The sequence below is a fragment of the Macrotis lagotis genome, chromosome 3 (assembly GCF_037893015.1).
Source record: "Macrotis lagotis isolate mMagLag1 chromosome 3, bilby.v1.9.chrom.fasta, whole genome shotgun sequence".
In the NCBI taxonomy this organism is placed as follows: domain Eukaryota; kingdom Metazoa; phylum Chordata; class Mammalia; order Peramelemorphia; family Peramelidae; genus Macrotis; species Macrotis lagotis.
The window spans coordinates 264347625-264362790 of NC_133660.1; the positions used below are offsets into that span (position 1 = coordinate 264347625).

Here is a 15166-nt window from a genome sequence, read left to right on the forward strand (position 1 = left end):
TGGTGAACCAATTCAATTCGAATGGTGTTGATCTTATCTATACCTAATTCTCATCATGTCATTGAATATGCCCAGTCAATCCTCATCCTTGAATTTCTCCCATTATTTACCACTTTTTCTCTCACAAATGAGCTACTGAGTGAAGATAAAGAAAATCTCACATCTATTCTGACTATTAGTACTACAAATTACACAACCTCAAGTGGACGCTCAATGTTGATAGGCAATCCTACTGTGCCTCCCTTATCGACTCACTAGCGCACTCTCCAGCTCAGCTCTTCTCAAACTTTTTATCCTACTCAAACCTGGCAAAGCTCTCCCTGTTTCCAGCCTCTCAGTTCAAAACTTTGCTTCATATTTTCTGGTTAAAACATGAGGTCATTTGCAGTGACCTCTGTTCTTTCTTCCTTATCTCCCACCACTCAGATGCCTTCTGCCACTATCTTCTTCACACCAGTCTCACATGATGGAGTGGTCTTACTACTTTCCAAGGCTAACACCTCTATTTGTTCAAGTGATATCATTCCACCTCACCTCTGGAGGCCCTCTGTAATAATCACTTTCATTTTCAAATCTCACAATTTATTGGTTCACTCCCTTCTTCCTACAAACATTTCCATATACCTCCCAACCTAAAAATTCTGCTTTTGATTCTTCTTTCCCTATTAACTATCATCCTGTATCTAGTCTACCCTGTGTAGCTAAATTCCATGAAAATATGTCTATAATAGGTGTCTGCCTCAGCCTTGAATTTCTCCCATTATTTGCCACTTTTGCTTTCTCACATGAGCTACTAAATGAAGATAGAGAAAATTACACACCTATTCTGTCCAGATGTACTACGCTCTTTTCAGAGTCTTCACAATCCAGTTTTCACCCTTATCATTCCATCAAAATCTCTCTCTCGAAAGTTAGTAATGATCTCTTAGTTGTCAAATCCAGTGCACTTTTCTCAATCATCATTCTCCTTGATTTTCTGAAGCTGTATTTGATATTTTAGGTCACTCATTTTCCACAATCCCTACTGACATAGTTTTTGTGACCTCCTCTCTCCAATCTGACCACTGTTCCCTGTCTCCTTTGCTGGATCATTTTCCAGAACATATGCTCTAATATAGGTATAGTTCTGTCCTCTGCCCTCTTATCTCTCTATACTATGCCATAGAATTACCATATCAGCTTCCAAATATTCTGATGATTCTCAAAATTATCTATTCAGTCAAAAACTCTATGCTGACTTTCAGGCTTATGTCTCCATTTGCCTTTTAGACATATTAAATTTAATTATGTACCACACAACTTACTATCTTTCCCACATACCTTCCATCTTCCCAGTCCCTCAAACCTACAACCCAGCAGTTATCCTCCTCTCCATCTCTTATTCCTCATATACAAGCTATTGCCAAAGTTGTCAATCTCACCTTTGTACCATCTCTCAAATATTTCCTCTTCTCTCCTCTAACATTTCCATACATCTGGTACAGACCTTCATCACAACACATCTGAACTATTACAATACCCTCTTAGGAGGAAAGGTAGGTTTACCTGCCTCATGATTCTCTTGACTCCTGTCAATATTCCATTCAGCAACCAAAATGATTTTCCTAAAGTACAAATCCAATCATGTCAAATACCTCCCTCCCTATACTCAAAAAATTCCAGTATCTCTCTATTGCCTCCAAGGGCCAAACTGTTTGGCATTCAAAGACCTTCATAACATGACCCTCATCTACCTTTTCATTCTTCTTATACTCTATTTACACATGCTCTTCAGCCCAGGGCCACTGATCTCCTGGTCATTCCATGAATAAGGTGATCCTTCTCCCAGTTCTGAATATTTTCTCTGGCTGTCCCCCATACATGGAACATCCCCCATACATGTTGACCAACCTAGTCTCACTTAAGTCACAATTAGAATCCTTTCATTTTCCCCCAATCCATATATATATATATATATATATATATATATATATATATATATATATATATATATATATATTAGCTTTCATGTTGTCTCCCTCACTTCTGTAAGTTCCTTGAGCTCAGTAACTACCTCCAGAGTAAGGGACTGGAAAATAATAGAAGATTAATATTTATGGATTAATTGCTTTTGTCCCTCTTTTTCATTATTATTTCCACAAGACTTCTGAATCTGAAACCTACCACCAACAAAGTCAACAGCTATAGCAACTGGCATTTTTATAGATGAGTGATATGGACTGAGAAAGTGAGTAAAAGTGTATATTTGGGTAACAAGGAAAAAAATTATTGGTCTCATGAGTTGAGCAGAAGGAGAGTGGAGATTAAAAAGTCTATCACTGCCTATATATGAATCCTTCCTAACTTAGTTGGACCAGTGAAAAATTACACTCTATTGACATTAGCCTTTAAGAAGCCAGCACAACTTGGAAGAAGAATTTACTAAAGTCCTAATTAATATATATGTATATGTGTACATATATAAATATACATATACATATATACATATTTTAAGAAGGATTTTAGGCCCTATATCTGTGATGTTCTTAAAGTCCTTTATAACCTTGTGGTTTCCTATTTTTCCTAGTCTTTCTACATTTTATTTCTAATGACATACTCTTCCATCCAAGGAACTTGCTATTCCTCTAACAAGATACTCCACCATCTGATGCCATATATTTTTACAAGCTGTCCCAATTGCCTGAAATTCTCTCACTCCTCAACTCTAAATTTTGACTTCCTTTGCTTCCCTCCAGTTCCAGCTAAAATATTCCCTTCTATAAGAATCCTTTCCTTTTTGCCTTAAAGTTAATATCTTCCTTATAGTACCTTCAATTTCTCCTATATAAATCTTATTTTTGCCTAACTGGTATGCTGTCTCTCCATTAGACCTTGATCATTTGAGAGGATAGTGTGTTATTTTTTCTGTTTATTACATTTTTGCTACATTGTCTTGTTTTGCCACTTTTGTTAATTTTACCCTTATTTATATTACTTTATTTATATTTATATTATATTATTTATAATATATATATATATATATGTATATATACCAGTGCCTAGTAGAGCCTGCCATCTGGTAGATGTTTAAGAAATGCTTGCTGACTTCTGATCATTGAGTAGATAATGATAAATTCTGATAGTTATCAATCAATAATTTTATTAATGTGTAAAATAAGTCAGGAAAGGTTCTAAGGAAATTAAGATTAAAAAGATAAAATGATGATTTAATCTCTTCAAGAATTTTACATTCTAATGGGGGAGCAATATATTACTATACAAAATGTTTACAAAATAAATAGAAAGTAATGTTGGGAATAACCATTGGAAGGTGTGTGGGGGCTGTGACCTATTTTGCCTGAGCCTTTTATAGTTGTGTGTTGGAACAACACTTCTAATAACTTTCAAACTTTTTTATGAACTGTATAGGATCCACCCAGTGTGTTGGAATCTTTTCTCTTTTCTTGTTTTTGTTGCTATTTTAATACTTCAAAAGTTCTAATATATGATTTTCCCAATCTGTTTATTATCCTTAATGCATGATTAATCCTTTTGGTGTATATACATATACATATATATATATATATGTATATATATATATACATATATATATATATATATGAATGAAAGTAGCTATATAGTGAATATCAGGAAATGAATCTAATAACTATGTTTTATATAAGTTTATTTATTTAAGGCATTGTGGTTAAGTGACTTGGCCAAGGTCACACAGCTAGGCAAGTAGTAAGTATCTGAGACAGGATTTGAACTCAGGTCTTCCTGACTCCATGATCAGTGTCCTATCTCCTGTGCCACCTAGCTGTCCTAATAGCTGTTTTTAATGATGTAAGATTATTTCAAACCTCACTCTTATTGTTTCTGTTCGCACTATATATAGTGCAATGACATGGAATCCCAATACTATTATCATAAATCTAATCAACTTGATAATTCTCTGTAACATAGGGACAAACAAAATGATAGGACAATCTTTTTATCACTTCCTTGACAAGACAGTGTCATTTTGAAAAATATACCCCATGATCCTGTGTCCCAGAAAGTCCAATTTCCTCATTATAAAAATGACAAACTGAGAATACCAGGGCTTGATTCTCCTAAGGTTACACAGATAGTGTATTTGTTTCTTTCCATTCTATCATATAGTGGAATATAGCTTTTTCTTTCCATGTGGCCTGTATTTCAATGTTTGTTAGATGATTTCTTGAATCTATAATCTGTGATGTCACTGATACAGATATTGCTTCCAAACATAAAGATTATAATAAATCTATGCCTCCATACAACATGAGTTCCTTATAGTAAATTTCATACAAATTCCATTCAAATTTCTGGAGAATCTCTCTCCTTCTCAGCATGGCAAGAATATTAACAGCACGATGAAACTCTTCTATCCATTGGTTACCCCTTAGTTCTGTAATCCATCTTGGTTTTTACTCATAAAATGAAATTAGAACACCCATATTTAACTGTCTAACATCCCTTATGTCAAGTCACATATAAAATTTTTTGGTCTTTGAAGCCTAAAGTTTTCCTATTCCTCTCTGCCCTGTACCAGTTCATTGTCCTACTCAAATTCACTTCTGCAATGTTTAATTAGATTCTGAAAGCACAAAATGTTTCCTAACGTAAATTGGCATTCTTGAACACAATCAAGACTAATTTTCCTGGTTGAATAATAAGTTTCCACTTATATAGCTTGAACTTTTAAAAAATATGGCATTGGCTGAAGAAGATTCATGTAGTCACAGGCTAATACTGTTTGCAGTAGGGTCTCCCCCCAAAAAAGGTGAAAGTCTAATGGAGAATACAGTATTTGGAGGACATTTTCTTAGCTCCAGACTGATCGGATGCTCCAAATGGATCAGTTTTCTTTAATTGTTCATTGCTTTTTTGCATGTGTGACTTCTAATATGTTTCTCTAAGTATTTGTGCCTCTAATGAATATATCTGTAAGGTTCAAGACAAAAGAAAAGTTTGCTATGCCTCTCTCCTATCACATACTAATTCACACAGTGAGTAACAAGAAGCCCATTCATTTAAAATAGTTTTTTTTAATTGTCATGTTACATAAGGGAATATAAAGACTCGATTTTAAGGAAACAAAGGCTTCTACATTCCACATACTATAATGAATTCCTTTGACTTTGTGGTATAAAAGAAGTTATATTTGATGACTAATCAAAGAGACAATTTCAAATGGAGTGTAATTGTACTTTTCCCATGGTGCTAGAGGTAGGATGCCATAGAAAGATGGCATACCAAAAGAGGCAGCATGACAAGGCACAGTACAAAATTTGACAATGGAAGACATGGAAATGAATCTTCATTATTCCATTTATGACAATGTAATCTTTGATGAAACATTCACGTGTATGTTCTAGGTTGCAAAATCCTAGAGTGTTTTCACATGGTGGTCTGGACCCCACCATCCTCATTAGCACATGTCCCTCTGATTGTCTGCACCTTGGCTGCAGTGATTGAGAGAAGCAGGGCCATACAGAGAGTGTCTGAGGATGGATTATAACCCATACCTTTCCATAACTCCAAGTCCAGTGTCTATGAACAGATATGATTGATAGCTGATCCCATGATAATAAATTAGGTCACCAAAAGAAAGAGGTCTTGCACATCAAAAGAAGATGAGAGGGCCCAGCACAGAGTCACAGTGGGCAAAGATGATGAGCAACTGGATGGCACAATGTATACAGTGCTGGCCCTGAAGTCAGTAGAACCTGTGTTCAAATCTTTTCTCAAACACATACTTGCTATGTGAATTTGGATAATTCACTTAACTACAATTGTCTACCATCCAGGGTCATCTCCAGTCATACTGATTCATATCTGGCCACTGGACCCAAATGGCTCCAGAGAAGAAAGTGAGATTTGTGACAGCACATGCTTCCCCCCCCATCCAATTCAAGCTCTTGTCATGCCATCACCACCCTGATGTCATGGTCTTCTTCAAGAATGAAGGACAAGCATCATCAGATGATGTCCCAGCAAAAGAGATTGGAAAAGTGTGGCCAGATAGAAAGAGAAACCAAAGAAGACAGTGTCAAAAAAATAAAAGCAAACAAAAAACAAGGATTAAAGTAGTCTAGGAAGGGAGGCTGGTGAACATCATTCCTTCTTTCCTTGCTACAAAAGTCAATCATTCAAATTCTAACTCTGTTCTTACTCCCTGCGTCATCTTGAGCAACATGTTGTGCCTCTAGAAGGAGATTAAAAATAGACCCCATTAGATGACCTCTGGTTTCCATTCATGTTTTCTCTTGTTTTGCAGCAAAGAAGCCAATAAGTTCTGTTTATTAAAGTTCATATGAATAATTGGCATCTAGATTGAAGCCTTAGATACAAAGAATTGCTACCTTAAATGAGTTCTCAGTTTATCATTCTGGTATGTATTTATTCTTAATTGAGTTTAATACAAATATGAATCTAGGAAATGCTTTTTAACCTCTGTATAAGCTAGTTTAAGCCAAGAAAAGATGGGTTGTCAGGTCACAGAAGTGTTGCTATGAGAATGTATGTAAACTATCTAATTAGGAGCATTATTTTTCCAAAGGGGGAAGAGGAAAGTCGAAGGTGGACAGTGTGGCAATCTGCTGGGTTTTGTTTTTCCAGAGGAAGGAATTTCCTATCTGAAAACTTTTACCACCAATTTAGATTATTAGCTCATTTGCTTTACAGAGTTCTCTGAAGTACTAAAAATACCAATAGTAACTTATATTGTTTCATAGACAATATCATGCACATTGGGCAGGATTTGAAAACTGATTCCAAACTGATTCCAAAACTGGCCCTATTCTTCATGGTTACCTCCCCATTTTTGTCTCTGTTAATGAAGAAATCCTTCATTAAAGTAGAATTCTCTTCCCATAGCTACCTAACAGTCCAGAAAAAAAGATGAGGAAATAAAGGAAAATAATACATTTTGGAGGAATTGTGGAAGATTAAGCATAATTATGCACTATTGATAGAGTTATGAATTGGTTCAATCATTTGGGAAAACTTCTTAATTTTATTCAAAAAAATCACTAACATTTATATTCTCTTTGATGCAGCAATAATACAATTAAGCATATATCCTAAGGAGATTTAGAGAAAAAGAAAAGGATTCATAAGTGGAAACATATTTATAGCAATATTCTTCATAGTATTTAAGAATTGCAAACAAAATAGGAATCTATAATTGTGTCTCAGTTGAACAAATTGTACTATGTGAAAGTAATGGAATTTTATTGTGCAATTAAAAAACAAATTTGGAGAAACTGATGCAAAATAAAATAAGCAGGGTAAAGAGTTACATTAAGAGAAGAGGAATAAGATAGGGGGAAAAAGGGTTCTGAAAGACCTCATCATTCTGCTCAAAATAGCAAACAATAATGAATATAAGGCTCCAGACAAGCTTTCCTGTTTCCATTTGGTAGTGAGGTAATAGAAACAACAGACAAGATAAGGTATGTTTTTTAAGCTTGACCAATGTCTTAATATATTATCTTGGAATTGATATTTTTGTTACAAGGGAGGACTTCTACTTGGGGAGCTAGGAGGTAATGGATGAGTTTAATGACATGTTAGATAAGCAATGACAAGTTTTTTAAAATCTATTTTAAAGGATGTACAAATAAAAGTAAAAATGTAGAATGGTACACAAATGGAACAATGTAAGTTCTATTACATTTAGTACATTGAATAATAGATGTGCCCTGGATCTGCAATTTCATTGGTCCAGGGAACTTCAAAATAATCAATGGCGATTTGTTAAGTACCCTAGGATTAGTAAGCCACTGTGATATGTGGGGGGGGGGGGGGATAAGGAGACTAGACAGTCCCTACCCCCCATGAAACTTGCAATCTAATGAGGAGAGATAACATAAAATATGCACAAATTAAACTAAATGCAGGGGGGAAGGAAATGACAGAGGGAAGGGCACTAGAATTTAGAAAAAATGTGAAAAATATTACTGTAAAAAGTAGAATTTTAGTTGAGCTTAAAGGAAGTCAGATAGGTCAGTTGTCAGATTGGTCCAGGGAGAGTATTCCAGTATGAGAGACAACTCGAGAAAATGTCCAGAGCTGAGACTTGAAATGTTTTGTGGAACATTCAGAAGGTCAGTATCAATAGATCAATGAGTATGCATTGGGGAAAAAGTGTAAGAAGATTGGAAAGGTAGGAGGAGGTGGTGAGATTATACATGGTTTTGAATTCCAAGCAGACATTTTCTATTTGATCCTGGAGGCAACAGGGATTCCCTAGAGTTTATTGAGTAAGGTGGAAGGGAGTGTCACATAACATAATCAGACCTGTGTTTAGGTAAATCACTTTGAATCTAAGGTGGCTTGACTTTGGGACAATTTTGAGGTAGGCGAACCCACTAAAAGGCTATTTTAATAAACCAGGTATGAGGTGAAGAGGGTCTCTTATAAAGATAGAATTAGGGGTATTGCAGAAATCTATAGGCCTTGGCAAAATATTTTATATAGGGGAGAAAGAAAGTGCAAAACCAAGACAGAGTTGTGTGTGTGTGGGGGGGGGGCGGGAATAATGAATTCCATTTTGGACTTGTTGAGTTAAAGATATCAAGGAATTCAATTTGAGATTCTGAATGGAAATTGGAGACATGAGATTGGAAGACAACAGAGAGATTTGAGCAGAAAAGGTAGATTTGAGAATCATCAGAAAAAAAAGATGGCCATTAAAGACATGGTAGCTCATGAGATCACCAAGTCCTATAGAAAGAGAAAGAAGAGAATCAGGATAGAACCCAGAAGGATACCTACAGTTAAGGTGTGATTTGGAGGAAAATACTGCAAAGGAGACAGAAAAGGAATTATCAGATAGGTAGGAGAGAAGGATGTCACTATAACCCAAGATTGAATAGAATTTCAAGGAGAATGATCACCAAGTCTCTAAGGCTACAGAGGTAGGCTCTATCATTGGATTTGATTCTAAAATATGCCTCCTTTCTGTAACTTCTAATCATAGAAAGTTCATTAGAACACTGAGACTTTAAATAATTTGCTCAGTGTCACACAGCTAGTACCAAAGGTCTTCTTGACTTTAGCATCTCAACTTTATAAGGAAATCAAATGTTTCAACATAATTCAAACAGTGCAGAAGAGAAATTCATGTTTTCGTATATATGCTAGCCTCTTTCATTCTTTTATTTTGGGGGAGGAAGGGAGTATATTGAAATGTTTGTGTCTGTTGATCATTGCTAAATTCTCAAATACAAATCAAATTAAATACAATACATTCATGTAATTGACCACTTAGGGGGAGCAGTACTGAAATATTAAATTCTACTCCTTGAGGTATGATTATTTCTTTCTCATATTAATGAGTAAATATTGAATCAGAACAGAATTAATGTATCAGAAAGAATTTTTCTCCCTTTTCTGCTTCCTCATCAAGAAAAAATACAAGTATGGGAAATCTATCTAAAAGACATACCCAAGCAGGATGGATGAGATCTTATCAAAGGCAATAAAACAAATTCTAAGTTTGGATTAATAGGCACATTAATGCTCATTATATTTATCCCAAAAAGTATGGGAAAATGCTGGTTCTTCATTTTGCCAGACAGGTAATAGAAGTATTATTAAGTTTCTTTGACCAAGATTTGGATAATCCAAGTCATGTTCCTCAAGACCCTTGTTATAATATAACTTGCCCTCTCATTTTATCATTCATTATCTCATTAATTGCTAACCAATCAGAGTTGCTTGTCACCCTCAGGTCCATCTACTCTTCAATGACATAAATTGTCAGTATGAAATTTTGGTCTAACAGAGGCGTCCAAATAACCATCATTTTATTAATAAACATGTTGACCTTATTAATAAAAATGATTAAGTTTCCAAGAAATTATGTCTTTTGAATCTTTCTAAATGCCACAATTCAAGGTGTGGCATTATGAAAAGAGCAATTTCAGTTTTATAGTCTAGACACAACCTAAAGTTAATACTAGAGAAAATCATCAAAACCTAGAGGGAAGGTAGACACCACATTGAATTATTCTGGAAAGCAATATTGACATTTTCAGAGTACCCACATAATATCATCTGTCATTTCATCCCACCAATGTCTGGGGAATATGAAAATTCTTTAGCTATTTCACAGAAGAATAAAATCATATAATTTCAGAATCTGAAGAGCGACTTGAATATATGAGACAATCCAGTCTAACCTAGCCCTTCAGAAAGGCCCCCCTCCACAATTGCTTGAGAATAGGCCATCTAGCTTTCATTGAAAGTTCTCCAATGGGAGAAGACACACAGCTTCCTGAACCATCTCATTCCACACCTGATAAGTTTTACTTGTTGGGAAGATTTCCTCCCTCCCTACACCACTCACCTCCATTAGATATAAAGCCCAAATTTGTTTTTTTTAATTTTCTTCCAATTGCTCATAGTCCTACCCTCTGAGTTCCATGATAACAAGTCAAAACTTTTGTTTCCCCAAATGGATGAAGACAGCAATCATGTCTATACCAGACTGTCCCTAATCTATATACTTCCATCCTACAAATAATACTCATATTATGTGAACTCAAGCTATGTTTGGTTCATTGCTCTGATATACTCGAGGAATTTCCCATCAATATTCCATTCAAATTAATTCATATTTCTAATCAACTTTATCATTATTATCTGAGTCTAATCTTCAAATCATTATAAATGCACATAATTGTACTATCCAGTCAACATCTCTCCATCTGGCTGGCAAGAATATTGTGCCCTATGAATTAACACCTCATGTTTCTCATTACCCAAATGGCTTAATATAAACAGGTCTCTAAAAGTTTTGTTGTATTACTTCATTTTACAGGTTTAGTAAATCAAAAACTAAAATAGAGGATACGTAGGTGGTACTCAGAAAGAGAACCAGGTCTGGAGTCAGGAAGTCTCATCTTACTGAGTGCAAATCTGACCACACACACCTACAGTTTGACCTTGGAAAAGTCAACTAACTCCATTTGCCTCAGTTTCCTCAACAGTTAAATGAGTTACAAAAGTGAACGACAAACCACAGCATATATTTACCTCTAACCTGAAATCATGTCCCAAAGAATCAGCCATGGCTGAAATCATTGAAAAAGTCTAAAATTGGATAATTACTTTTTTATTTTTGATTCTCCCAAATTTAGGATATGATATACCATAGCCCTGATAAATCTTTCTTGATATTATCATGTTTTTAGACAGTCATTGTCTGTAGACATGGAAAATAAGATAAGGAGAGCACAAATTTTCTTTTTTTTCTACTAATTTTCAAAAACTGAAAAGAGGTGATTGAACTATACATAATAAGAATAAGTTAGGAACCATATGCTTGTAATTAATTTCTTTAATATATATGTGTACAAGCATATAGTTATTATATACTATAGATATAGTTTTGTAGTGATATATTTACTTGCATTAAATAGCAATAGTGGGGCAGCTAGGTGGTGCAGTGGATAGAGCACTGGCCCTGGAGTCAGGAATACTTGACTTCAAATACCGCCTCAGACACTTGGTAAACTGTGTGGCCTTGGGCAAGCCACTTAACCCCATTGCCTTGCAAAAACTAAAAAAAAAAAAAAAAAAAAAAAAAAGCAAATACATGCTTCCCCAAACACACACACACACACACACACACACACACACACAATTCTGTATGCATCTAAAATTTGGAAACTCATTCATTATTCCTTAACTAATCCATATTGAATCACTGATTAATTTAGCCCTGATTTTGCCACATGATTTGAGGAGATAACTTTTTCAAATCAATTACATAATATAACTTTTAGTCAAAATCTTCCCATATAACCTCTACGTGATTCTTCAGTTTTTGCTTGAAAAACAAAGATTTCAGTGTAAGTAGGGTGACGCAGTGGATAGAGAAGCAGCCCTGAATTTAAGAGGACCTGAGTTCAAATTTGACCTTAGACACTTAATAAATAGCTAGTTATGCAACTCTAGTCAAGTCACTTAACCCAGTTACCTTGTAAAAAAGTAAACAAAACAGACAAAAATGTCCTTTAATCTAGTAGTGAACTAACACTTAAATAAAATTTAAATTTTATTTTTCTTTCTCCTGTTATGTCAGTTACTATGAATATGATTGTTGCTCAGTTGTTTTAACCACATCTAAATCTTCCTAATTTGGGATTTTCATACAAAGTTTCCTGAATAGTTTACAATTTCCTTCTTCAGGGGATCCAGTGGATCCACTTTATAGGGCATTCAGAGGTTAAGTGTCCCACCCAGGATCACAAAACTGGGAAGTGTCTGAGGCTGGATTTGAACTCAGGTCTTCTTTATGCCATGAGCTGTCTCACTAATATAGCGTGTTGGTAATCAAGAAGATAAAAAATGTTGTCTACCATATGGCACCCAACTCATAATTTTTCTTACTTCTCCATTCGCCAAGAAGTAAAACTAGTTATTTGGTCATACAGTAGCACTAGCCCCTAATTTTCCCCCTATCCAGAAGAGATTTATCAACTGCTTTTCTAAGTTGTTCCAAGCCTCTCCCACTGCCTCTCATGAATACTTTAGCTGAGTGTTGTGAGAAGCAAAATTTACTTTTACTCATTACCATAGCAACTACTTCAAGTTTAGATACAAACTATTTTCTTAAAAGAAAGAAAAATTACAAAAATCTTAGATTATATTATAGCTTAAGAGGCAAAAATCACATTCAAACAGAATTCAATGATGTTTTCAGACCTAGAAATCAATTTAATCATTATGCACTTTAAAAAGACTTTTTTTTTGGTATTTGCCTGTCTTTGCCTAAAGGAAAATTCTAATATAGCAAAACCATCTTCTCTGGTGTTTATTCTATTCTTAGGAACATTGTAGTCATAGATTATTATAGTGAGAGGGACTCTGGCCTTTTATAATTTATATTTCATCTTCAACCTGGAGATTTTGCTTTTATTTTTATCAATGATATCAAAAACAGCATGGAAAATTAACCTTTTTTGACAAAATAAATACATTCATGAATTAAATTATCACAGCTAGGGAGTCGTAGAGCACTTTAATTAACATCAATTGAGATTTTGAATCAATCTGAGCTGAAGACAGGGAAAGTTGAAAAACAACATTTTCTTTAAAAGAGAAAGGAAAGAACTTACAAGGAAGAGTGGAAACTTCTCCAGGGTCTCAGGAGATGCATAATGGTGGATCTTACCCTACAACATTGATATCACTCAGTCAAATCTTTCTTAAGCATACTCTGATCCTGAATTCTATTGTGTTCTTTGGGACAATGTTAATTCCATTTTGAACAACCACTAAAATGCTCTCCATTCCCATATCTCCTTCTACTTCCACTCCCTCCAAATATATGTTTATATATATATATATATATATATATATATATATATATATATATATATATATCCCTAATTAATTACATAAATAAGATATTTCAAACATGGAATCTTTCTCAACCAATCTGGTAGTCTTATCTAAAATGGGGAAATTAAAAAATTATAGTTCAATCATATCTGATTCTTCATGACCCCATTTGGATGTTTCTTCTCAAAAATATCAGTTGCAATTTTGTAGTGCAGTTCATTTTACATATTAGGAAGCTGAAGCAAATGGGGTTAAGTGGCTTGCCTAGGACAATCAACTAGAAAAGGTCTAAGGTCAAATTTGAACTTGGAAACCTGCCTGTTCATATTCTTTGACCATCTGACATTTGGGTAATAACATATAAATTTGACTCAGTTCTCTATATATTTGAGAAATGATGCTTTTATCAATAGTTTTGAAAGCATAGTTTTGATGATGATGTTATTAAATATTAATGTTAAATTTAAACAATACATTATTCCAGATAGGCTCTAACTGTAGGTTAGAATACATTTGGAATATCATCTCACTTGTCCTGCAAGTAAATTATGTCTCTTAAGTCTGGTTTAATAGTCAGTAACATACCTTCCAACCAATTTTTATTTCTGTGCTAGTGATTCCCAAATCTATATATTCATTCATGATCTCTCTGGCTCTCTCTTTCTGTCTCTCTGTCTCCCCCCACCCCTTGAACTCAGTCTTAATTCACCATCAGCATGTAGACATGCTGAATTTGATGGCCCATAGGCATCTTAAACTCAGCATAATAAAATGCAAAAACTCCATTATTTTCTTTGACTTTTCCCCTTCCCAACTTTCATATTACAATCAAAAGTTACCATGCCTACCCACCAGTCAGGTGACACAGTGAATAGTGTGCGCAGCTCGGAGTCAGGAAGATTCATCTTCTGAGTTCAAATCTGGCCTTCCATGCTACTTGTGTGACCCTAACCAAGCCGCTTGACACTATTTGCCTCAGTTTTCTCAGCTGTAAAATGAGGGGAGAGGAAGAAATGACAAACCACTCCAATAAACTCTGCCAAGAAAAGCCCAAATGTGGTCATGAAGGGTCAGATCAACTGACCAGCAAACCCAGGCTCAAAGTTTGAGTCCTCCCTCATGTTCAGATCATATGTTGAATCTGCTGTCCAGCCTCATCTTTTCTACTTAATCCACATCTTATATATCATCTTCTCTTTACTCATACAGCCACTTCCCAAGTACAAACCCTCATCACCTCTCACCTGGTCTGTTCATTTCATTGCTCTCCCTACTTCATTTTCTTTTTCCATCCAAATCAAGCCATCTTTCCCCTCAGTTGACAAAAGTGATTTTCCTAAAGAACAGAACTGATTCCTTTACCCTTTAACCACAGCACACTCCCTATTACATTCACAATCAAATATACATTCTTCTCAACTTAGAAGCTACCTTCTCCAAGAGATATTGTCCTGCCCCAGTCCTTACCATCCTTCTGAAAGCTTCCTAAATTCATATTGGACCTATCTCATACTTATGTAGAAGTTTAAATGTTGTTCCCCAAATTAAAACATGAGAACCTTGAGGGCACAAACCATGTTTTTGTCTTTCTTTGTGTTTCCAGTATTTGGCACAATCTCTAAACAAAAAGCAAATATTTAATAAATGTTTGTTGACTGACTGACTGAGAATTTATAGGCACAGTAAATAGCTTTCCCTCACATTTTGAATAGCATACCTTTACCTTGGCTAGAAAATGTCATCCTAACAATTTCTCTAAGGCCAATTTTGCCAAGAATTTTTATGCTTAAAACAATTTATAGGG

General features: G+C 34.9%; 1 long non-coding RNA gene across 2 annotated transcripts in view; it reads right to left on the minus strand.

Annotated features, from left to right (window-relative positions):
- The window catches only part of LOC141516542 (uncharacterized), a 35533-nt gene extending 20395 nt beyond the window's left edge, over nucleotides 1-15138 (minus strand). Inside the window, exon 1 of one of the 2 annotated variants that reach the window (XR_012476728.1) lies at nucleotides 15086-15138. This is a non-coding gene — a long non-coding RNA (uncharacterized LOC141516542). Of the gene's footprint in view, nucleotides 1-15079 lie in introns of both variants that reach the window. The other variant, XR_012476730.1, reaches the window with a different exon arrangement.
- Nucleotides 15139-15166: the final 28 nt, after the last annotated feature.